We start from the raw sequence: 26521 nt of genomic DNA, 5'->3' as shown, positions 1-26521 counted from the left end.
ATAATATATCTATTTCTCAATGTCCTCAATAAATGCACCAGAGAAAAGAAGACATATACAGTAAAAGAGATTCAAGGGTTCATTAACCATATGCAATATTCACAGAATATTTTTTAGATTCTGAATTTAAAAAACTAAATATAATAAGGGCTTATTTAAGACAATCAGGAAATTAAAAACAAATTTATGACATTTGAAAATTGTTAGGTGTGAAGGGTTTGATACTGATAATGCAGCTATGTTTACAATGTTAGATATGAATACAGAAATATGTATATAGATATGTATGAGAGAAATTATATTATGTCTAGAATTAGCTTTAAAATCCCCAGTAACAAGTAAATAAATGAGAACAAATGAAAAACAACAACAACAAAATTTTAAGTGATGGTAGGGGAATAGATAAAATAAGAACAGCAGATGTCAATTGTTGAAGCTAGGTGGTAGATGTGTGGGAGTCTATTAAACTAGCCTTTCTAATTTTATGTATATTTGAAAATTTCCACAATAAAAAGATCTGTGTAGGTAACAATGCAGCATGTCCCTATCACACAGCATGTACCCCACCATCTCAGGCCTACTTCAGTCCCTAGAGGAATGATGGGTGAACTGGTAACACCTACTTCACCTCTCAGAACTGCTATAGAAGTAGCGAGAAAAAAAGAAAAGAAATTGGATAAGAATAAAGCCCACATGGAAGCAATTCCTAACTCTAGTCTTTAGTTTGGCTTCTCTAGCAGGTACCAGCCTGGGCACACTTACTTGCAAAAGGCAGAAGATAAGGGATGAATTTTTTTAAACTACATTTCTGGAGGATGTGAGCCAAAGCTGCATACCAAGCACTAATATTTCAGCAAGCTGTGGACTCTGTTCACAGCTTTCCTAGCCTCCCAGGCTCCTCTAGGATTTTTCTCATTGAGGTAACTCCAGTTGAAATGGGAAAGAGTTGAGATAAAGAAAGAAGATGCAAAATATTCAAGATGTGGAAGCAACCCAGACATTCATCAATGGATCAAGGACTAAACAAAATGTCGTTGATTTATAAAATGAAATATTATTCAGCCATAGCAAATTATGAAGCTTGGATACTGCTACAAGGTGGTTGATCCTCAGAGACATTGTGCAAAGTGAAAGAAGCCAGGCACCAAAAGTCACATACTGTATGACTCCATTTATATAAAATATCCAGAATAGGTACATCCATAGAGATAGAAAGCAGATTAGTGGATACAAGGGGCCGTAGGGAGTGACTATGGATAAGGGGCTTCTTTTTAGAATAGTAAAAATGATTTAGAAGTGGAAAGGAGGTGATGGTTGCACAACATTGAATGTGAATGTGCTGAAAACCACTGCATAATTCACCCTGAATGATGTTAATTTTCCTTTATGAATTTCATCCTCCTCCAAAAAAGTAAAAAGACAGAGGATGGTATGTGCTTTCCTGGCTAGGCCTCAGTGCTCTGGGAAAGTAGAGGAGCTTTCATCATTTAACACTTATTCATGCACTTACTTCATCTGTTTGTTTAGTTACTTATTTTACTGTTTTGATCTTGACTCATCTCTCTATGATTTCAGTTCCTATAAGTTGTACCCCTAATACTCTGTAATCCTAGTCATAGCTTCAATCCCTAGATTTTTACATTAAACACCATCTTCCCAAGGCTGAGCCACATCACTACTATTTGTCTTTCGGTAGGCCCATATTCATAGAACACATGATTTATCACATGAGGAAAAAGTGGAATCTAAGACCTTAGTAATTCACATGAAATATATAAAATATTTAGATGCAGATATATTTATATACTAATATGCAAAGTTATCACAGATGTTATAGCTGTTGGGAACCTTCTAATCTACCTTTTAGTTGTCTATTCAATCTAGTTACTCCCCCAATTTTCCAGATGAAGTGCACTTCTGTTGCCACTACTGGTATTATTTTACTCAGTTTCGATTTATTACAGCTGCACATGTATTTCATCATTTTTCCATCTTATTTTTTGCTTTCACTCTTTCTGTGATTCTTATTTCTTCTTCTTACCTATTTGAAGTGGTTGAATTTCCTTAAATCTTGTATTTTTCTCTACTTCAAAGATACACTACTATTGTTTATATTATTTTTATTATTATTCTTAAGTTTTAATTTTCCTCCTAATGTAAAAGGGTCAATAGTTAACTGATCTTTCTATTCTAATCTACTATGGCAAATGTCTTGAAAACCTGTTATTCTGACCACCCCTTCTACCTTACATGTCCAATATCCTACCAAATCATCCATCCTAATTATTATCATGTTTATTTTATATAATCATTGGTTATTAACATAAACACACACATATGCCAATTTCTTTGTTCATAATTTTTTATTCTATCCTTTTCTTTGAAGTTTAAGTCGTTTTATTTCCTGAGATACATCCTGATTTTATGCTTCTATCATGTGTCTAATATTGGGAAACACTCAGTTTTTACCTGATAATTTTTTTTATTTTATTCTTAATTATGTATTACAGTATAGTTGGGTATAAAAATCTAGGTTGGCAATTACTTTCTTTAGCCCCTTAAAAATGGTATTCTATATTCTTTTGTTTTCTCATATTGTTATATACAGTTAATATGGTTGTTCTGTTACAGGTTGTTTTGTCTTTCTTGTCATTTTTAGATTTTCTGTTGGTTTTGGTATCTCTGTAAGATGTGTCCAGGTATTTAATCTTGCTTGATCTTCTTAAATTAGGGATTTCATGTCTCTCATCAGATCTGCAGAATTCTTGGTTTTATCTCTTCACATACCTACTATTCTCTAATCTATTCTTCCCTTAGTCACTCTCATTAGAGCTTTCTTCTGTGTCTTAAATATTTTTAAATATTTTCTTGATTTAATCTCTCTTTTCTATACTTTAAGAAAATTGTCATTCAACTGTTCTAGTCTCCTGGTTCAGTTATCTATTGTGCATTTCATTTCAATAATAATATTTTTTCAATTTTAGAAATTCCATTTAATTAGTTTCAAAGCTTCCTATTCCTTACTCATATTCCTTATGATTTTCTGATTTCTTTTTTAAACCATTTTAACACCTTATTTTATAATATCCCTCTAATAATCTATTACTTGAAGTTCTTTGAGTTTTAATTCTTTGTGTGTGTGTGTGTGTGTGTGCTAATTATCACTCATGGTGTTTTCCTGTGTTCTTTAATCCTGGGTTGGACATTCATTTTGAGATGCCTCCTTCCTAAAAAAGTCAAGTTCACTTTTTTAGTACTTCTTCTTTGGGTTGAGGATTCTTTTTTAATCCTTATTTCCTTAAGGACTCAGCTGTGTACAGTCACATGCCATATAACAATGTTTCAGTCAGTGATGGAACAGGCATACATTGATGGTCCCATAAGATTATAATGGAGCAGAAAAATTCCTATCAACCACCTTGTATTTTGGGTGTAACTTTTCTATGTTTCAATACACAAATATTTGTCATTGTGTTACAATTTTCTACAGTATTTATTATGGTTACATGATATATATGTGTGTAGCCTAGGAACAATGGGCTGTATCCAAGTAGCCTAGGCATGAAGTAGACTATACTATCTAAGTTTATGTAAGTACTTTCCGTGATGTTTACACAATGATAAAATGTCTAACAATGGATCCGTTAGAATGTATCCCCATGGTTAATCAATGTATGACTGTATTTAGAAACATGCATAAATAAATGTATAAGTAATATAACTTTTCTGGTTATTTTGTAGCATGACTTCTTCAGATTTTCCAATTCAAATTATTGTCATAAGCAGACATCACATCCCCAAGAATTAAAGTGATGGGAACAAAAGACATGACTAGATCTAAATCAAATAAATTAATAAATAAATAGATTAAAGATGTGGTTGCTCCTCACTGGAATTGTTTGCTGGCTGATTTCTACCCATACTTCAGGCTTAATCTAAATAGCCTGTCCTTAAGAACATCCATTGGTTATTTTTTCTATGGCCATGATTCTCCCTGCTTCCCCAAGTTGTTGCCCAACTTTCCAGGTAAATTAGAAAGATAAGACAACAATGATTCCTTTGTTTATTTAACATATATTAATTGAGACATGCAGATATAGTAATAGATAAAATAAAGTTGCTTCTGTAATGGGGCTTACATTCTAAAAAAGAAAGATAGAAAGTAAACAAATGCACTATGTGTATAACACAGACAAGGGCAATAAATACTACTGTGTTAATTCTTCATCACTGTAACCAAAATACCTGAAAAGAACAATTCAGAGGATAAAATTTTTATTTTGGCTCATCATTTTAGAGAATTCAGTCCATGGTTGGTTGGCTATATTCCTTTGGATGTGAGGTTAGGCAGAGTATCGTGAGGAAAGAGCATGGTGGAGGAAAGGTACTCAAGTCATGGCATCTAGGAAACAGAGACAAGTGATGGGAATGGGGCAGGGGGTGAGCAACAAGAAGATGAACCCATCCAGGGCACAAACCCAGTGACCTACTTGCTTCTACATCCCAGTAGTTCACTCAGCTATCAATGGATTAATCCATTTGATGAACCAATCCACTTATGAGACTGAACCCCCCCCCAAAAAAAAACATAACTCATCAGAATTGGGGACCATATTTTCAACACATGAGCTTCCCGGGGATATTTCAGATCCAAACCGTAAAAGCTACTGAAGAGAAAATGAACCTGGTGAGGGTAGGAAAGTAGTTCCAGGAAAAGTGTCCCGAAGGCCTATTGGCTCTGAGCACTGTAAAAGGGAGGGAGCAAGCCATGGTACATGTAAGCAAAGGGCACAAACCCTCCAGTGAATTAGGGATTTTGTGTGGGGAGCATGGCTGAGAGAAGGTTGGGGTGATGGGGTCACAGGGGGAGCTAGGAAGGACAACATAGGGCCTTTCAGGTCAGTGGAAACTCCAGGGTGTTATTACGGGTGAGGATTGATACCCCTGAAAGGTTTTGAATCCTGCTTACATTTCAGAGCAACCTGTGGTGAGAGTGGTGGAAGCAGGATGGCATATTAGGAAGCTAATGCCCCTATTTAGGCAGATAAAAGACGATAGAACAGCGTAGTACCTGCAGAGGTGCCAAGTGGCTGGATTCTGGGTTTACTTGGAGGGTAGAGGTGGGTAGATTTGCTGACAGTATTGCTCAGTTTTATGATTCTACAACCAACTGCTGATTACAGGTCTAACTTTTCATTGGTGAAATGAGTAAAAGAATGAGGGAAGGAATATATGATTTTCAAGTCCCCTTTCTTACTTGATGTCATTTCTATTCAGGAAATGAAAATTATCAAACACTCTGAAAACTGTGCATGTTATGCTGCTATAGTTAAAGCAGGTCTAATATAAATACTATTAATCATATTTGGTAAGCAACACATTCAGCATATGAATGAGGTCTACTTTAATTTTTGACAAATTTTAGACCTATTTTCCGTTTTCTTCTGGAATGTCCACTTGCTCTATGTCAGCTCTATGACTGGTTTTCCAAAAAAACCATCCATAATTTAAGCTCAGTCCTTAGTAGTTCTGAAACCCTTATTTATATTTTCATGAAAAATGTGATTGGCCAAATAAATAATATTTTGATATCAGAATCAATACTGGACAGTTCATATTTTTCTGTCAAATTGTTTCAGGATAATGTTCAATAGAATTGACTGATAAAATGTCCTACTCAATTAAACACGTCAAGGCATACCTCACATACTGTTTGACTGTCACAACAACATAGTGACTATTTACATGTTATTGTGGACATAGCTACCATCACTTTTAACAGATTTCAATGAAATTTAAATGTGACAGAGACAAATGTCTTAAATGAATCTGTAAATTCATTGATAATTTTCTAATCAATCCTACTTTTATTAAATTATTTTTTGAAAATTTAATTAAAATTTTAATTAATTCCACTTATGAACTGCAATAATGTCTTCTAATTACGTGCTTATACCCAGTGAAGTCTACTGTTCACAGAAGTACTGGTTAAAATGGATAAAATCACCAAGAAGGCAGTATCTTTTCTCTATGATACCTATAACCCAGAAAATTGTCCTTGTGATTAGTCCTTTTCTATGCTTCAGATAGTACATTAGCAGGATCTCAAGCGCTGATGCTACACCAAGTGTGCAAGTATATAAACTGTGCCAAGAGAAATGCTGCCAGACATGTCAGCTTTCATGGTGGCAACTTCTCAGAGGTAACAGGGAATTAAACAACATGGATTGCAAAGAAAACTTCAAAGAACACAACATCTTGGGTTGGAAGGAACTTGAAAGATGGTCTCCTTCAGCCCTGCATTCATCTTCAACTTAACTTGATTTGGAATTGCAATCCTTTTACAGCTGTAACCCTGACAACACGTTTGGAGTCCAGCACTGTGCCAGGCTCTGCATTGGGGTGATGCCAGAGAAGGATAAGGAGGCTTCCTGCCCTGGGTGACCCTCAAATCTAGGAAAGTCTCTGCAAGTTTTCCACAGGAGGCCTGGACCTGGCAGTTTGTTTCCCTACAGAAGTCACATGGGTGCTAAAAGATTTCATCTCCCTTTTAAAAAAGAAAGAAGAAAGGAAAGGAAAAGAACATGAAGGGTTAGGATCAGGTCCAGGTTTTGTGCTGCACTCACTTGAGGTTGAAGAGATACTGAAGAGGATGGTAAGACCATCCTCAGCATACATTTACGGAACCAATCTCCCGGGATAACGCCATGTGAAAGTGAATCGGTCTTCTGTTGGGTCCTTGAGGTAAATGGAGTAGCCTCAGCCAGTGGACCTTCTTCCTCTGAAAAACATTCTCTGACTCTGCTGCTACGGACATAACCTGGCTCTGAAGCTGATCTCTCTCCTGCCCCCACACCTACCATGATGTTACAGTTTCCGAGTGGCTAACTCTATACCCAGAGAGAAGATGCATTAAACTACTCTTTTATTAGTGATGATAATTACTACACCCATCTTTCATATTGACAATAATAACTAATATTTATTCCATGCCAATCATTGCATAATACTATGTCATTGAATTTCACGGTATCCTGTGAAGGAAATGGCCCTGGTTCCCTTTGCAGAGAAAGGAGTGGAAATTCCAAGAGGTTAAGAGACTTCCTTGGTCAAGGTCCTGCTGCCAGTCAACTCTGGAGCCAGAATTTGAGGTCAGGTGTCTGATTCCTGCACCAGGCTCTGAACCTCTAAATGAAGCTGCATTCTGTTGTGGCAGGAGGCTGGAGACGGCTGGAATGGGACCACAACCACCTGCTCTCACACCTGGCCCGAGTTCCTGGAATTCCAAGACACCCCTCAAAGCACAGGCTTATGTCAACAAGACTTTTCTAGAGGAACTGGGGTTATCTGGGAATCTGGCTGCCAGTGTTCATTCTCTGATCTGCCTGCTCCATCCAACAACATAGACCCGACTTTCTCGCCAGCAGCCAGCGGCGCAGGGCAGCCAAGACTAACAAGTGTAGGCAGTGTGCAGGGTACAGGGAGCATGAATAGCTTCATTCTTTGCTGGCCAACACTGGCCCCATTGTTTTAGGCAATGAATAGAGCTGTGTGGAAAAAAATTTCACACACAAAGCAAAAGCAGCAAAATTTGTCTCTTTGTGATGGTTTCAAGACTGGGTGAAAAAGTCGTTCTTCACCTGGTGCTATTTTACATACTCTTTCACAAACAGAAAGCACTTTCTGGCAAGGGAAGCGCCTTCCCCTCAAAATTAAAAAGTTACAGGTCACAGCGCAGGTGGGAGAATTGGGAGTCAACCATGAAGTTTAACGGTACGCATTCATGGTAATGTTGGGGAGATGGAAACGGTGATGCATTCGTTTTGATTTAGTGGGACTGAGCTCTCTTCCCACAATTATCTTGATCTATTCAGGACATGCCAGTTTTGTCTGCATTTTCACAGAAAACAGAGAAATTTAAGCAAGTGGTATTAACGGATGCATAGGATCAGCTCGGACTCAAGGCAAATAATTGCCAAATTTCTATTTTCCTTCCATAAGGCTGGGCTCAGGCAGTCCCAGACCCATTTCTAGGGTTGCATTGCTGCTGTAAATCACAACCAGACAGTCTCTCCCTGTGTTTGTCCTGTGCACACCATTAGATGAAGTCAGAGTCTCATAAAACCACTACATGCATTTAATGTCTAGGTGTAGAAAACAAATCCCTCTTTTAAGGGATCCACAGTTCTGAGTTCTGGAGGCCTCCTTCCTCTACACATATCTCATTCTCAAACCCGTGATAAAATCACTTTGGGGGGGTAGATGGTCTGTGATACAAACAATCCTAAACAGAATGTTAACTGAATTAATATTTTGTGTATCTTGGTATCAGACAATTCTGTGAATCCAGTTTCTCCACAATGGATAGCGCCCTCTTTTTTTCTATTTAAATAGAAATATTTTCAGAGAAAGTAGAATATAGCAACGAGAGTATATATGGGCTTTAGGTGCAAGCTGTTTTAAATTCAGCCTACAAAGTAGCTCTGCAGGGTGACACCATAGTCTAGGTTGTTCTGGAAAGACCCCAATATATCTGTTATCCCTGTGTAACTGTTGATGGCACCCTGGTTCACTTTAAAGAGTGAACTGCTTAAGTGATATACAACGAGGTCACCCTCTGTGATGGCACCTTGGACAAGCAACTCAACTTGTGTTTTCATTGCTACCTTCATTCATTAAATCAGGACAATTGGGCTTACCTCTTAGGATTAGTGTTAATGCTAGAATGTATGTAGCTCTCTCTGCACATTGTCAGAGGTATAGCAGGGATTCCATAAGGTACAGTTACTGCTAATATTTTTTCCATAGACCGTGCCTTAGCGCACTATTTCTAAGTCTTGGGCAAATTGTGGACTACTGAAATAAAAAAATAAAATAAAACAAATCAAACTTATGACATTGAGTCACCAAAGTTTTAGTTTAGTAAGTAAGGCATTGTTGGCGGGGTGGGGGTGGGGGGTGCTGCCAGTTATAAAGTTATGAAGTGTCTTTCTTTCATGAAAGAAAGCTTATTTTAAATGCTGGAAATGTAGGAAAGAAAATCAGAGAATTAAAAAAAACCATTCATTTAAACAAAAGTATTCATCATTATTATTTTTTAATTCATCATTAACTTTTGAAGGAGATCAAAATATACTACACCAAAATATACATTATTGGCATAAGGATTATTTTGAGCTGAAGGCGATTTACAATCAACTGATACAGAAAGAATTCTCTGCCCTCATCTTACCTGCCTAAAAACTGGACACGATTTTCCCTTTGAGGAAGTTTCTCTCTTCGCGGGGAGAATGAGTTTACACAATCAGGCCTTACTGAAACAGTCCTTCTATCCCATTAGTTCCCCCATATGTTCCTAGGACTTCCTCACAGCTTATGGTCCCTCAAAGTCCAAACTTTTTTCCTTTGTTAAAATGGTACGTAAGCCCCCAAGTCCAACTACTTTGAGTTCCATTTTTTTCTGTGAACTCCCAGGAGTGTAAATATTCATAAAAATCAAACATGATTACTACTCTAACTCACGTGGGTATTTTTCCATAGGTTTGAAACACTATTGGAGATTCCACTCACTATAGGAGAAGTAAGTGTAAGACATTTGATGGAAGACTAGAAAGAGGTTCTGTATTGTGTCTTCAGAAGAAAGCAGCTATGTGCCGCCTGCATGGGATTTCAGTATTTCAGGCATCCTATGGACAACTTGGGCTGGCTTTCAGACTGTACATGAGCAAAAGCAAAACTCTTTTCTGTTTCTTTAGCTTTCTAAAACATTCACTTTCGATTAAAAAGTTGGGAAAAACTGATCCAAGTAAATGGCTTTTAGGGAGGAAAGAGAAAGCTCTCGAGTCCTCCCCACCTCTGTTCCATTTTTCCTCTGAATGCCATTTAATACTTACAACGACTTTCCTAGCATTTAACCTAACAATGCTTTTAAAGATTTAATATTACCCTCTTTTCCCTCAAATGATATTTGCATAAGCCATAATTAAGTTTTTGGAGTCTTATGAAAAAAAGCCTATTGAAAGAAATAAAGCAGGGAGGCAAACATTATAAATTGGAGTAGCTAATCACACAAAAAATGATAATAGCTTCCAAACTGTAAAGTCAAAATTTACTTATATTTCCTGAATATTATGACTATTAATATTTGAAGATCTATTTGTATGAAGATATATCGCTGCTTTCTAATTTGCCCTTTTATTCAAAATGAACTTTAACAACTAAAATCTTGTAATCCAATATCATAATCAAGCCATTGAACTTTTAAATTGAAGCCAGGTTCTTTTTAAACACCTCATTTCCAAACATCAGGAGATGAAAAAAGCATTTATTCTAAGATGGAAGTTTTTAATTGTTTAGGAAAGTAGAAGCTCTTTTGGACCTGAAATACCAATATGAAATGTCCTTTAACAATATGAATCTTTTGAAAAGATGCAAATTCATCATTATTAGTTTAACTCTACCATTAATTTTCTATTTAATGCAAAATAATACGTTTCATTGTGTTCTCATTTTGTATTTTGCTTTGTTAAAGTCGTCAGCAACTTCATAAATTCTCTAAGGAGTGAAAAAGTGCAATTCAAGCTGTACCAGAAACACAACTCACAGTCTATAATCACAAATTTATATCACATGAGGTCGATAAGCAAATGCCAAGAAGCAGCAACATTTGCTTTGGTCAGTTCTCAGTGACTGGAATGCTTTTTGCAGGATTTTCCCAAGCTCGATGGATGATTAAAATAAGAAGGACATGGGCCACGTGACCAGGAAAATATGGAATGTAAACAATAACAAAGGAAAACTACAGAGGTCAAGACAGGATGGTGGCCCCTGGAGTTGGTTTCATTAAAGTCCTATCTACACAACACTTTCTGAGAACTTTGGACAAAAATTGCATTTGTGGCTTCTTTTTATTATTTCAACTTTTTATACAACCTCATGAATAAATGACAGGAACTTTAAATTAAACCTAAGCTTGCTACCAAACTAAGCTTTGTGTGTGGGACCAGGATGGGAACAGCCCCAGAGACATCTTTTTTTTTTCTTTGTTTCTTTTACTTTTTTGTTATCAACTTAACAAATGTTTGTTTTTAATTTGTTTTTGACAATGGATTTAATAAACTCTTACCTAGTTGAGATTTATGAAAGTGTTTCTCCCCCCCCCCCCACTTATCTCATTTATAGAATTTGCAATTTGCATAATGGTAAGACAGGGGCATTTTCATTCCTGCCTTTCAAGCACTTCCATTCTAATTTTCATGGTAATAGTAAGTGCACTTAACAACAATGGTCCATTGATCCAGCGTGTCTCCTACCTGCCCTGGAGCAACTGGGCGATTGTCAACCATAGAAGCCACAAAATAGATAACGGAATCGACCATTAGTGCAAAAGCACTGCCTATAATGGTTTCAATAATAATTAATATGCAGGATAGCTAGTCCTGTCACACACCATTTCAGACTAGAATTGCATCTGTCAGTCCAAATCCTGACTCCATTGGAGGCATCCAGCACCGAATCTAGTTAGACAGCTAACTGAATTAAAACAAAAATCTACAGATGCATGATAAATGCACAGGATGCTATGTCACACATGAATGACTCCTGCGCAGGCCAAATGACAGATGTATTTCCGCGACTCCAGGCCAGGCTCCAGCACAAACCACTCTTCATTTATCAATAATTGGGCCTTAATTTCATTTGGCAGTGGTGGAGCAGCATGCTCAGCTTCCTCCCCAATAGACGAACACTAATTAGACTTTTTTGGGGGGGCGGGGGTGGGCACCAATCTTTTGATTTTATTTCAAATAGTCAACCACAAGCAAAGTTAGACTTGTCCTTTGGAAGGGAAGGGTCTGTTTCACCCACAGCTCATTATTACTGATAACATCTCGCAGTGGGAACTCTTCAAGTATTAATGTTCTATTTCCATAAAGATGAGAAATATAGGAGATGCCAAGGGAGGAAAAAATTGAGGAAGTGTTACAATTATACATTAAGTCTCTTAAAAGTACTTACCAGCTCTTATTCTTTGCTTAGTTTTGCTTTGCCTTTTAGGTCAGTGTGTATGTGTGTGTGTGTGTGTGTGTGTGTGTATGGGGGGGGGAGAGAGAAAGAGAGAGAGAGACCGACCAGACAGATGGGTTGGCAATGGAAACAGAATTGTATAACAATTCTTAAAATTTTAATTTTAAAAGAAGAAAACGGTTGGGATTATTGTCTCAATAGGTTATCTTATGAATTTTCAGATCACTTTTAATGTGATTGCTTTTATTTGAAGCAAATTCACTGTAATAATTAATAAAATGCTGATCAGTTCCTAAAGGCATTAGTGCTCCCCACCACCATCTAAGTCGGAGATCATCCCCGAAGGATTTCTAATCATATACAACAGCACAAACCAAGTGTAGTGTGGACCAGATAAACCAGTCCCAGAAACAAAACAAAACCCATATAAATATGTCTATGTTGGCCACTTTCCTCCTTATATCTATGTTATGGGGATGAATATTCCCTCTCTCAACACAGAGTCCAAGTGTTAGTTTATTACATTTTTAAGCAAGAGGCAAATTGGCATGACAGACTGTGTGCTGTCCTCCCCCCATCAAAACACACACACACACACACACTCCGATGCTTGCACACACACACCTTCTAGAATTAGGGAGTCATGGCTAGTTGTTCATTTGGCCTTAGAAATGGCTATGTTTTTCAGGTTCTCTTGAGCATCTTGCTCTTCCTTCCAAATGTTTTCCCATAATAAGTGACAGAGGAGCTATCTGCTGCTCCTTCACCTTCCACTCACAAGCTTAACATCAGCAGGGAGCTCAACTGGTCCATCTTGAAATCATGCTATTCCCTACCACTCACATCTTTCAAATTCACATTTTTTTTAATTCTCATTCTGAATAGGGGAGGCAGTGATGCTGTCCTGAGGACTGATTGCTATGCCCAGATGATCTGTTGAAGTTGGCTGCCTGATGCAACATACAGCATAATTGAGGAGGACTAGGAACATAATCCGTTCCCATTTCACCCCAGTAACTATGCCAAATTCAACAGAGAGCTCTCCATATGGTCTAACACAAGTGAGGTAATGTGTATATTATGCCATAATAAATGAAGTCTCATAGGTTTCAATGGCTCATAGTAGCTATCAGGAATTTTTCCTAGCAACTCATGGGAAACTGAGCAGCATGCCATAAATGGGAAAGCCATAAATAATTTTGCAACTCAGCCACCAGGGCTGTGGTGAAGTGCTGTGCTTGCATTATCGACTCTAAACACTGACACACATGTGGGCATGTCTGCCATTTTGTAAGCAGGATTCCCTAAAGAAGAGGCACACTCAAGGATTGGAAATTGACTTGGAAAATATCTGAAGGCTTTTAGGAGTTATGAAGACTATGGTTTGGTTATTGCACTACTTATAATATCAGAGTGACAGAGTTGGTAAAGGCTGTTGGCATTTGTACTCGTTAGAAGATATTTAATGAAAAAGATAAAACAGTACTCATGGGGTAGGTGTATTATAGTATTATTTAAAATGTTCATTGACTTTACCCTATTGATGTTGGACTTGACCATGAGACTCGATTGGCCAATGGATATGAGTGGAAGGGTCACATGCCAATTCTCAGCACAACTTTTAGGAGCTACCATGTGATTCTGCCAAGCTGTCTTTCTTGATCCCACGAGACCAATATCCCTTAATCTGAGTCCCAGAGTGAAGATATATGAGAAAGAGTCACAGCTAACATACGACGAACATGGAACATGAGAATAATTAAGCTGTTTTTGTCAGACACAATGAATTTAGAATAATTTATTAATGCAGAATAATTTTAAATGGCTTATATGGTTCATACTACATGTTTAAGATTATATTGAGTACTTAATTCTGATTAATTTAACACAGGCTTTGGCAATTCATCAATCTAAACAAATGATGAGGATTGTTTTTTAGTAAGATAAATGCTGGCATCTGGTACCATTGACCTCTCTTCTACTTGTGCTTGATTTCTTGGATTTGCTTACAGAAGTTTGCAACCAACCTATTTCTTCTATTACTCTTTTATGTAAAAACTACTGATGTGTACCTTTTCTCTTACCAGTGTGATCTCCAACTTATGCTTCATTTGCTTAGCAGTATTCTTCCCTCCTGACTCACATAAGGAAAGGATTCAGAGACTTAATCCTAATGAACAATATTTCAAGGGAAAAATATACCAAGATTTTCTAATCTACACTAGAGTAAGTTAATAGAGAATAATGTTATGGCTATGGTCAGAAATGTGTGAGTCATCCCCAAATGCATATATTGGAAACTTAATCCCCCAGATGATGATAAGAAGTGGGTGTTTGGAAGGTGATTAGGTCATGATTAGGTCATTAGTGCCCTTATAGAAGAGGATCCTGAGAACTTCCTTGCCTTTCTACCAGGGGGAAATGCAGAGAGAAGGTATCTTCTTAAAACCCTCAGAAGCTAAATGCCCATGCACTTTGATCTTGGACTTCCTAACTTCTAGAACTATGAGCAATAAATTTCTCTGGTTTATAAATGACTCAGTATAAGATATTTTTTGTTATAAAATCCCAAATGGACTAAGACATTCACTTTGAGCACACAATTTGTCATGCCCAAAGAAATTAAATTGGTTGCTCAAAATCTCTTCCCCAAATGGCAAGCCTGGGGATATCCGTCATGGGCAGAGATTCCTGGAACTCAGGATGGGGTCTAGGGTGTTGCAGAATTGGTTAGAGGTCTTCAGCAGGTTAAGCCACCCCTCTGGGCTGTCTTTAGTGAGAAAGCTAGGGAATCAGCACCTATATGAACATACTGACTAGAGGGGTGAAGTTCAGGTATGAAAGAGAAACCAGACACCAGAGTTCAGAAGGATGTTGGGAAAGGGAGCCAAGAGAGGTTCCCAGGGGTTCTCCAGGCTGGCCCAGGGCATTGAGTAATGTGCCATGAATTTGCCCTTGGGTATGGAAGTTTCAGTTAAAAGCACAAAGCCAGTCATGTCCCCAATCATCCCAGCATGTTTACTTACAGAAGTTTATATAAACCAAATTTTCCCAGCCTGTGGACTAGTGATTGCACTTGTGGTCAGTTTTCAGGGAAAAAAATGAGCCTGGAAAGCCCTAAACCTGGGTATGTCCTTCCATTCTCCCCAAAGCCTCGCACCTGTACTTCTAGGGGGTTCCTTGGAGGGATGGACTGTGGGACATTTCTTGTCCCAGGGCTTGTTTTCCATGTAGTAAACTAAGGAAAATAAGGACAATATCAATTGGGGTTTTTCTGAAGCTCACTTAATTGACTTTGTGTGTGAATTTACATACCACTTGCTTTTTTGTGTTTAAATTTACCTTTATTTTAAGAATCAATGGTGGGAGCACTGGGGATATACTCAATTGGTAAAGTGCCTACCTCGAATGAACAAAGCCCTGGGTTCAATCCTTGCTACCACCCCCCACCCCGCAAAAAAAAAAAAAAAAGAATCAATGGTGACAGCACTGAATCTAATTTTAAAAAGAAAAAGAAAAAACCAAAGGCCAAATGTTTTCTCTGATAAGTGGATGCTGATCCATAATGGGGGGTGGGGGGCATGGGATGAGTGAAGTAAATTTGGATGGTGCAAAGGAAAGTAGGGGAGGGGGCACAGGGGTAGGAAAGAATGGTGGATGAGACAGTCATCATTACCCTAGGTGCATGTATGATTGTACTAAGGGTGTGGCCCTACTTTGGGTACAACCAGAGTACCCAAAGTGAAAAATTCTGCTCCATTTCTGAATAATGAATCAAAGAGCATTCTGCTGTCATGTAAAACCGATTAGAATGAATGAATGAATGAATAAATAAATAAAGCCTTTGAGTGTGTGGTAAAGAAAAAAGCCAGGCAACCACTGATTCACATCATCACAAAGATAGAGCTGGATCTTTTTTGTGGCCACAGAACAGCTAAGAGAGCTTTTGAGACTGACTGTAGATCCAAATCTGCCTACTTTGGGAAGTATAAAATACATGAAGTATTTTCCTTTTTCCTTCCTACCTTTAAAGTTAGGAAGATTCAGAACAAAGACTCAAACTCATTTTACCTGGGTTTTCAATGACTCCAAGAAAGCATATATTTTCCTTTGCAGACTTGGCAATGATCTTATGGCTTTTCTAGTGATAAGACAAATTCATAAAAGGCACCAACTCTACAGAAGGCAAAAGTCCAGATTTGGGGGACCCTTTTTCTTTTAACAAAGATAGACCAGTCTGCATATAGGAAGCAATATACATGGCTGTCCCCACCTCATCATGTATACTTCTTGCCCTTCACTGGGTAGATTATTCCCAGGATCCCAGAGAGATATATATAAATATTTATATATATTGCCACACACACACACATAATCCTTAAGGATAATCCTTAAGTAAAGCTATGGTGATTAGAATTAGGATTCTTTGTTCTTTGCAACAGAAAATAAATATGACCACCTTTCAGTAAAATGAACTTATCTGAAGGCTGGTATATGTAGTTACTAAAATAAAAAGATTTATAGAGAAAGCAGGGTTGGAAAGAAAAAGGTGTCTCTAGGGATCTAAATGGCAGGAACTAAGTGACAATCTTTTCAGCATGCCACCACTGGGATGATGAATCAATTTCAACCATTTTATTTTTTTAAGTCCCTGTCATACTGCTCAAAATATTAGATGCTAAAGAGAGCTTCATATGCTGGTTAGTGTCATTTGTCCATTTCCCTTCTTTTTGGCCAGAGAAGGTAAGGGCATTTTGATTGATAGTTTCACTAGGACTATAGGCATTATGAGAGGGGAAATCCCCAAAAGGAGACTGGGTCTATTACCAGAGGTGGAAGGATGGGTTCTGGATGAGCAGAGGTCTACTTCAATCTCCAAAGAGACCTTTCCTGACTGTCTTCTAGACCTAGGCCTACAACATCCCCCCAGGTCAAAATGACTGACGGCAAGATAGTACATTGTCCATGAACTCATAAACTCCTGGGACTGAAGGACCCTTGTCATTTTAGCAAGAATAATATATTAACTTCAAGATCATTTCATAGGCTGGGCACAGTGGTGCACACCTGTAATCCTAGCAGCTCTGGAGGCTGAGACAGGAGAATTGCAAGTTCATAGTCAGCCTCAGCACTGGCAAGGCATCAAGTAACTCAGTGAGACCTGTCTCTAAATAAAATACAAAAATAGGGTTTGGGATGTGGCTCAGTGGTTGAGTGCCCCTGAGTTCAATTCATGGTCCCCCCCCAAAAAAAATGGATAACTTTATAGCAGCAAAAAATCAACTCTGTCTAAGAGTAAGGCCAATTCTGTATGGCAGGTGGAATTGTCTTAGGTTTTATCACAAAGGTATTTCACAAATCATATTGATGGCCTTAGATCATACTTTCAAATCTTAATAAAACAAAATTCTGACTTTTAATCTTACTATCATTCCAAATCATCACTGAGCTGAACTTTTTAACTTTCCCAACAATTATGTTGCTTCTCACAGGGGCTCTTTACCATTTTGAGTTGTAGTCAACAAAGGAAGAAAATATTCTCTGTGATATCTAATTACTTAAGACATTATTCCAAATGTTATAAGCATTACCTGAAAGCCAACTTAGTTTTTAATTTCTTATGATGGAACATGCCACAAATTATTCTCTGTATATTAGATCAACATATATATCAAACTTGGTCCACAATGTAACTTTAACAGAGGATTTCGGAAGAGAAATAAAATCTGGGACTGAAAGAGTCTATTCCATTTTATTCAGTTTTTGATTGCTTAAGAATATTTGGATTTCACAACATTTTATGACATTTTGTGCACTGCCACCAAAAAATAATCTTAATGAGTTTTTAGTCCCATAGGCCTTTATTCTCTCTCTCTCTCTCTCTCTCTCTCTCTCTCTCTCTCTCTCTCTCTCTCTCTCTCTCTCCACAGCCAAGTTAATTTTCAGCATAGTTAAAAAATTTTTCTCTTATTGCAATGGGGAAAACAGCTTGTTAGAATTGGATACATGACTTTTACAAAAGGGAGTAGGTGCCTTGTTTAAATGCATTATAATGGAATATGGTAATAGATTAATTAGTTCTGTATTTTTAGTGAATTATTTTATACTCACTGTTCTTTATGCAGGTCCCATAAATTTTAAGCAGAACCTAAAACACAGTGATAACCTTTGCCTTCTGTGCCCTTGATAATCATCTGCTCTCTCCTGTATTGATTATGTTGCCAACCTGTCAGCTGTTAGATGCCTTGTGCTACAATGAGCGTGCTGACAGGCAGCAAGCAGGCATGAAGGTACGAGAGAGGAGTGTTCTCAAGAAGGCTACCTTTGTCCCCAATAATCAATGAATTCCTCTTAGTACTATTCTCAGAGTGTGGTTTGAGCTTGGAATGAGTCATTTACAGTCTGCTCAGAAATACCAAGTCATATGGAAAAGCTGATGCACACTGGATGAATAAAGCTTTCCAAAGTATTCTATCTTGTATTACAAAAGGATGGGGGAGGAAGGACATGGCAAAGCTGAAGACCTACCAGCTTTCCCAACCATCATCCCATCCCATACCCTTAGTCATTCTAGTTTTCAAAAAGAAGTAAAGGGCTGGGGTTGTGGCTCAGAGGTAGAGCGCTTGTGTGAGGCACTGGGTTCGATCCTCAGCACCACATAAAAATAAACAAATAAAATAAAGGTATTCTGTCCGTCTACAACTACAAAAAAAAAAAAAGATTAAAAAAAGAAGTAAAATTGCCTGAGATTGGAGGGTCAGGCCAATATTATTTATTCAGTCCCAGCTTCTTTATGACTTGGCCCCATGGGAGGCACTGAGCAATGGCCCACATTCTCTAAGTTTCCCTACAATGGAAATATGAGGACTTGGTGAAAACCTATCAGAAGCTTCTGATGTACAACAAGTGTTCTTTTAATAAATTTAAAATTAACTACCATTAGATGAGAATCCTGCACATCCCAGGCCCTTTTCCTGAACTCATTCCAGATGTACTAAATGAGTCTAAAGAAAGCATCATTTTCTTTACCCACTCATCCATTGAAGGGCACCTAGGTTGGTTCCATACCTTGGCTATTGTGAATTGAGCTGCTATAAACATTGATGTGGCCACATCACAGTAGTATGCTGATTTGAAGTCCTTTGGGTATAAATCGAGGAGTGGAATAGCTGGCTCAAATGATGGTTCCATTCTGAGTTTTCTGAGGAATCTCCATGCCGCTTTCCATAATGGTTGCACCAATTTGCAGTTCCACCAGTAATGTATGAGTGTACCTTTCCCCCCACATACTCACCAACATTTATTGTTGCCTGTATTCTTGATGTTTGCCATTCTGACTGGAGTGAGATGATATGCAGATGTTAATTCGCAATGGGGTTGGGGGGTGCTCAGAACAATAGAGTTACTTTAGATAAAGGGAGTGAAGAAGAGGAAGGGAGGGGATTGGGGATAGGAAGGATAGAAGAATGAAACAGACATTATTACCTTATGTACATATATGACTGATGAACGATGTGATTCTATAACATGTACAATCAGAAAAATGAGAAATTATATCCCATTTATGTACAATATATCAAAGTGCATACATGTATTCTGTCATGTATAGCTAATTAAAACGAAAAAAAAAATAAAAAGAAGCAAATACAAGCCATGGAATACACATCTTATGTCATGGGATGCTTACATCTTATTTCTCTTGTAGCATTCATTTTATTCACATCGTTGATTAGCATATTCCTAATATTCAAATGATATTATAATAAAATAGGTGGCTATTTTCTATAAAAAAAGGAAGAAAGTATCATTATCACCAGTTAGTGTTGGGAACTCTTGATTCAGAGAGACTGAATAATTTAGAATTCAAACTCAACTCTTTGGACTCCAAAACCTATGTGCTCTCTACTGAGTTAACAGGCTGTTTTTGTTCCTAATGGGCTAGAGCCAGGCTGCTTGCTCAAGTCTTTTGCAGCCATACAAAAATTGGGAGAGTATACAACAAATATTCAAATTTAGTATTGTTTGATGAGAAGAAAATTAAGAAGAAGGTACACATTTTGCCAGACTACACTCTGAGTGACTGACTATTGAAAACTTTGCACACAAAAGGACACTTTCATGAAGCCATAGGAAGGATTATGCTGACTTCTGGTATTTAGCACCATTATTGTCTTTTTTAAAAAATATTTTTTAGTGTTGATGGACCTTTAGTCTATTCATTTATTTATATGTGGTGCTGAGAGTTGAACGCAGTGCCTCACACATGTGAGGCAAGCACTCTACCACTGAGCCACAACCCCAGCCCCATCATTATTGTCTTCAGTCATAAAAGTAGGTACCATTTAATAGTGATATATATATGATAATTCAATAATAAAATTTGAGGTCCCAAGATTTAATCATGGAAGCAAATTGAAATACCAGAAAAATTACATCAATTATCAAAATTTCAGAAATATTCTTTTTGTCTTATAAAATCATTGTGCTGATGTCAAAATGGTCTATTTCTATCGTGAGTAGTAATATTATTTTAGCAAAAGGTGTATTTTAATGATGCCTCTTAGAACCCTAGGCAATTCTGCAGGAAGAGAGGCATGGTGTTGTGCCAGGCAGTCTTCGGGGCTCACATGTGGGTGATCCACAATCCAGTCCCTGCTTTCCCATTAATGAGTTCTCTGCCTTCAGCCAAGTCACTGCTTCTCTGGACATTCATGTCCTCATCTGTAAAGCGGATCTGATGATTTTTTTTTAAATATTTATTTATTTATTTATTTTAGTTCTCGGCGGACACATCTTTGTATGTGGTGCTGAGGATCGAACCCGGGCCGCACGCATGCCAGGTGAGCGCGCTACCGCTTGAGCCACATCCCCAGCCCGGATCTGATGATTTTTAAGATTCCTTCCTTCCCTGAGTTTGTTCAATCTACACTAGCTAAGGGATAACAAGGTAGGATGTGCAGTTAGTTTTCTGACTCCATAGGTAACAATGAAAATTATGAAGGGATAGGAATCATTCTCTTTGCTATGTATTTGGAAGCAGAATAACTTCACTTTATTATTCCGTACTTCCATATAGCTTTTCATGGGGCCAAGCATAGAGCAGGAGCTCCATGAATGGTCATTGAGAAGTGCTGCTGCTACTACTGCTGCTACTGAACATGATGATGATGATGATGATGATCATCATCATCATCATCATGATCGTGATCATGATGATGGGCTGTTGCAGTGCAGCACAGACTTAAGGAAGCCTGATGAGAATGTTTCTAAGCAGCTCTTGCTTGTCACTTTTCTTCTCCCTTCTGTCTCCTGTAGGTTTATCTTTCCTGGTTCCCAAGGAGCTAGATCTATAACCAAGTTATGAAATTCATCATATGATTCCATCCTGATTCCAGAAACACAGGCATAAACTTGAAAGGTTTGATCTTTCTTCCACAGCTCTTAAATTTTGCAATGTGGGCTAGAAGAGGCAAATGCAGTAAGTAAAATAGTGTCATTCTGAATTCCTTTAATACTTAGGGCTCTACCTTCTTAAAATAGCAGAGCATCAATTACATACCAAGAACTGTGTTGGATATTTTCAAATGTGTTATTCTTATTTAATTTTTGTAAAAACCACAGAAAAGAAGCTCTACTATCAATAAATTAGAGATATGGAAGTTGGAAATTAATAAGATAATATTTCCATACTCCTGTGGTTCATTAATGTCATAGTAGTGGATAAAGGCTGCTCTTCTGACAACAGTCTTCCCGCATCATCCTTTACATTCTTGCTCCTGCAATAGGGAGTGGTCTATTCTGGATGGAACTGAACCCTAGTAAGTTTTAAACCTTGATTGCTAAAAAGGTAGAAGTCAAGATTCCCATTATAAGGTTATTATTGGTTTTTCCATAGGGAAAGATTTGAATCAGCTTGGGGATGGTTGCAATTTTCTTTTGGAAAAATTGTTTCATAGGCCTTTTTAGTTCACCAAAAGTAAAGTTTATGCATGTTAGATAAAAGATATATATTTTTGTGGACAGAATTGCATCTCTATAGATCATAATTCTTTGCAAACATTTTGTTTTCTAAACATTAGTTTTATTCTTGGGAGACTTGTACCTTTTCTTTTTTCCAAACATTCAGCATCCTATAGATACTGTAAGATTTAAAAGTATGTCTTTACCAGTTCAGATTGCGATGGAGGCACTATCCATGCTGGGAATTCTGGAAACAACCCTTGCTCTTCTGTGGAAGTCCTTCTGTAGTGTTTTAAACCTTGAATAACTTAGATTTAGAGTTGTATATTGATGTCATTCAATATTCCATTCCAGTGGGTTGTGCTAAAGGGAATTCATTAGACCAAAATAAAAAATGCATTAATTTTTTTTTTAAAGAAAAGGAAAATCCAGAAAAAAAAAACAGAACCTTGAACGCATTTCTGGGAATTCTAACAAATGCATGGTTGAGAGATGCTGAACACACTTGCATAAAGTATGGTAGTTCAGTCTCACGTCATTTAGGCATTAAAAGAAGTATGACCCCACAAGACATCTGGGACTGGTAGTGTCATGGGAGAAGAGACATCTCTGAGAAAGGGCTCAAGGAGTTCTCAGAGAGGAGGGAGAATTTGACTCAGAACCAGTGGGTTTTTGTCATAAGCAATGGAAAGAATTTCAGCCTGTGTCAGACAAAGGCCTACACAGAGGTTTATTTTGGAAGTAGAGGCACATTCAAGGTAGAACGTGGGCTCTCCGGAGAGTGAGAAGCCCCAGTGGGATTGGGTCTCTAATATTGGCAGAAGGGCAGTCATTAAGGCCTGGACAGGAAGTGGAACCAGGGTGGGTTGCACAATTTCCTAATGGTTTCCCTGCACTTGTACATTTCCATCATTTCACAAGGGTGCAGGCCCTGTCTCCCAGGAGCTACAATTTGTTCCTGAGCACTTTTTTTGTGTCTCAGTGACTCATGGGCGTTTCCTTTGAGATTCTGTATCTCTTTCTCTCATTACCTTAAATCCTTATCTCAGTAAGTAATACTTGAAATTGATAATTTACTTAAAATTTCACTTTAGGAAATACTGTATTTCTATTCCTGGGAGGTTTGATATTCAAACTATTTCTGTAAATTTTTTTGTCTCCAAAAGAAAATATAAGTCCATTCCCATTAGAAATTGTATTCTCTTTTTCCTGTATCCTCCACACAATGCATAATTAGTTAATGATTGTCTAATTGAAAGAAGAAATCATACCAGATTAAAATTCAGATACAAAAGTTTTGAGGGCCTTTTCACATCCTAAATTGATCAATGTAAGAACTAGAAAACTCTTTCTGAACTCACTCAAATCCCCTCTGTTGCTTGTTTCCATTTACCAACTACAGAAAATACTTGTCCTAAGTCTTGTCATATATTTGCGTTAAATTATTTTATCTAGCATCCTATAGCAGTGGTTGTGAGCAGCCCGCTCCCATATTTATAGTAAGACATCAAGAATTTTTTTTTCATATTTGTCCTGTAGTTGACTGTTAGACCAGTTTTCAATAGTCTCATAAAATCAAGACAAAAGACATTGCACAATTTTTGACTCTGTGGTCTATTTTGTTAGTGAGTCTCAACTCTTTCAGACCTTTAAAACTTTTAAAGCTGAGTCTGAAAATCAAGTCTTCCAAATACCTAGTCCTGGTGCAGACTACCACTTATATAATATATTCAGAAATGTTTACATAACAAATACATTAAAGCCATAAATTATAAAATGCTCATTAGAATTGGTGTTGACAACAATATTGCCTGGGATACAAATAGTCTAATCTATCGCCTTACCAGCCCTAGTCCTCTACTTTGGTTGGGAAAAATCCTCACCTGAGTTCTTACTGCTCCACAGTTGCTTACTAATGCCAGGATGATGCTCACTACTTACATAACCATTAGGGAACATGCTCAGTGACAGGGTATTGGCAAATTCTTTATTCACAGGTTTTCCTCTCTGTAGCTGATTTTCCAAAGTCATGACAAATGAAAACCATTTTTAAGATCTCCTTGCCATGACTTAGTAGTGTTTAAAGAGAAATCAACATTTACTGAGGACCTACAATGTGCCCAGTCATCATAATCTACAGAGACAGTTTTCATTGACCGTCCTCCTCAAATGAAAGGATGGTGGCAGCAGCCAGAAAACGTGATGTGCAATGATTCAAATGCTCTTCTCAGTGTTCTCTCCTTGGAGGTACCTCAGGGCAGCAACCAGATCCAAGAGGCTTTTCATCTTGTCTGCTGACGACAAGTACAAATGAAAACCTCAGCTTACAAACCCAAGGTTTTAGTCCTAAGCCCAAATATGTGATAACAAACTTACCGTCAAAAACAGTCTCTGAGAAAGGATTTTCTCCTCAAAATGGGAAAATAGGTTTTTGTACCTGGACTCATTCAAAGCTGAAGGTTCTTAGACTGAAGTGGGAAGATTTCAACTTGGAACCTGGAGCTATTATCATGAGTGTGCTGTGTTTTGAAGAGGGCTTTAGGACAACTTGTAGAGTTTCTTAGATATCAACAATGTGGTTTAGACAGTTTTGAGGAATTCTGTGTAAATTAATCAAACCACATAGAATAAATCTTTGAAAAATGCACACGAGGTAAAATAAATCATTTGGGCCAACTTAAAATATTTGGAAAAGGATCTGCCCAGCTTTTTAGCAAAATTAAAATCATTTTTGAAATTTTATAAAAAGTCTTTAAAATTGATTCATAGACCTGCCACAAATCTTCTCAGCTGTCATGAGCACGTCTTTGCCCTTCATCATCTGAAACAGAACTCAACTCAATAAATCATCAGGCAGGTCCCATTTGCCACAGAAGTTGCTTTTTATAATGACTCCCAGGAAATCTACAGATTTTGGACTTTACATTTGAAGCTGATATATATCTAAATGGTGTCTAACAAGTCCTTCTCCACCCTGCCTATCAACTAGAGAAGAAATTAGCTCAAAGTAGATCTTCAACCTGAATGTAAAAGTGAAAACTATACAACTCACAGTAGAGAACACAGGGAAGACCTTTCTGACCTTGAATTAGGCAATGGTTTCTCCTATATGATGCCCAAGAATGAGCAGCAAAAGAAAAAAGTAAATTAATAAATTAAACTTTATCAAATTTAAAACTTTTCTTCTTCAAAGGACTCTGTTAAAAAAATGAAAAGATAAGCACAGTATAGAAGAAAACATTTGTGAATTGTGTAATTGATAAGCGGATTATGCCCAGAATATATAAAGAACTCTTACCATGAAACAACGAAAAGATAACCCAGTTTTAAAAGGAACAAAGGAGATGGGTATGGTGGTGTGTGGCCATAGTCCCAGTGACCTGGAAGGGTAAGGTGGGAGGATTACCTGATCCTGAGAGTTTGAAAGCAGTCTAAGCAACCAAATGCTCAAGGTCAGCTGGACAACATAATGACGCACATCTAAACACACCACCAACCATGAGCAAAAGATTTGAATAGACATTTCTCCAAGGAAGTGATAAAAATGGCCAATAAGCACATGCAAAGGTGTTACACAGCACTGGTCACTAGGGAAATGCAAACGCAAATCACAATGACATACCATTTCACAACTACTAGAATGTCTAAAATGAAAATCATAGATGATAGCAAGAGTTGGTGAGAATGTGCAGAAATGGGAAAAGGAAAAACAATTGCAGTTACTTTAGAAAGTAATCTGGCAGTTCTTTAAAATGATAGTTACCAGCAGTTCCAGTCCTGGATATATATCCAAGAGAATCAAAGACTATGTCCCCACAAAAACCAAACCATGAAAGTTCACAGAAATATTATTTGTAATAGTCCAGAAGTAGAAATAACCCAAATGTTCATCAAACGATGAATGGATAAACAAGATAATATTACTTATCATTAAAAAGTAATGAATCAATGAAACATGCTACTGCATGAATGGAAACACTACGCTAAGTGACACAAGCCACACGTTGAAAGGTTCCATTGTGTGAAATGATCAAAATAGGCAAATCCACAGGAATAGAAAGTGAGCCTGTGGTTTCCAGGGACAGGAAGTAAGGAAGGGTGGGGACTGACTTGCTAGTGGGCATGGGATTTATATTCATATTAGTCATTCAGGTTGCTGTTTGAACTGGGTGGCTTAAAGAACAAGCATTTCTTTCTCATAGTTTTGAAGTCTGAGAAGTCAAGGTGCCAACTTGGTTCCTGGGAAGAGCTTTCTCCCTGGCTTGCTGGTGGCTGCCTTCTTTCTGTGAGTTCACATAGTCTTTCCTCGGTGCATGAGTACACAGAGAGAGAGAGGAATATTCTCTTCGACTTCTTGTAAGGCCACCAATCGTTTTGAACCAGAACCCCACCCTTATGAACTCATTTAACCTAATTTCCTCCTTGAAGTTCTATCGCCAGTACCATCACATTGGGGATCTTCATTCCTCAGGATATGAAATTTGAAAGGACGGTTATGCTCAGTCTATAGCAAGGATAACAAAATTTCTTTGGAGAT

Source organism: Marmota monax, unplaced genomic scaffold (genome assembly GCF_021218885.2).
Source record: "Marmota monax isolate L192 unplaced genomic scaffold, Marmota_monax_Labrador192_F-V1.1 WCK01_AAM20220418_F8-fsc00088, whole genome shotgun sequence".
In the NCBI taxonomy this organism is placed as follows: Eukaryota; Metazoa; Chordata; class Mammalia; order Rodentia; family Sciuridae; genus Marmota; species Marmota monax.
The sequence above is the reverse complement of the archived record's forward strand: the minus strand, read 5'-3'. Positions refer to the sequence as shown.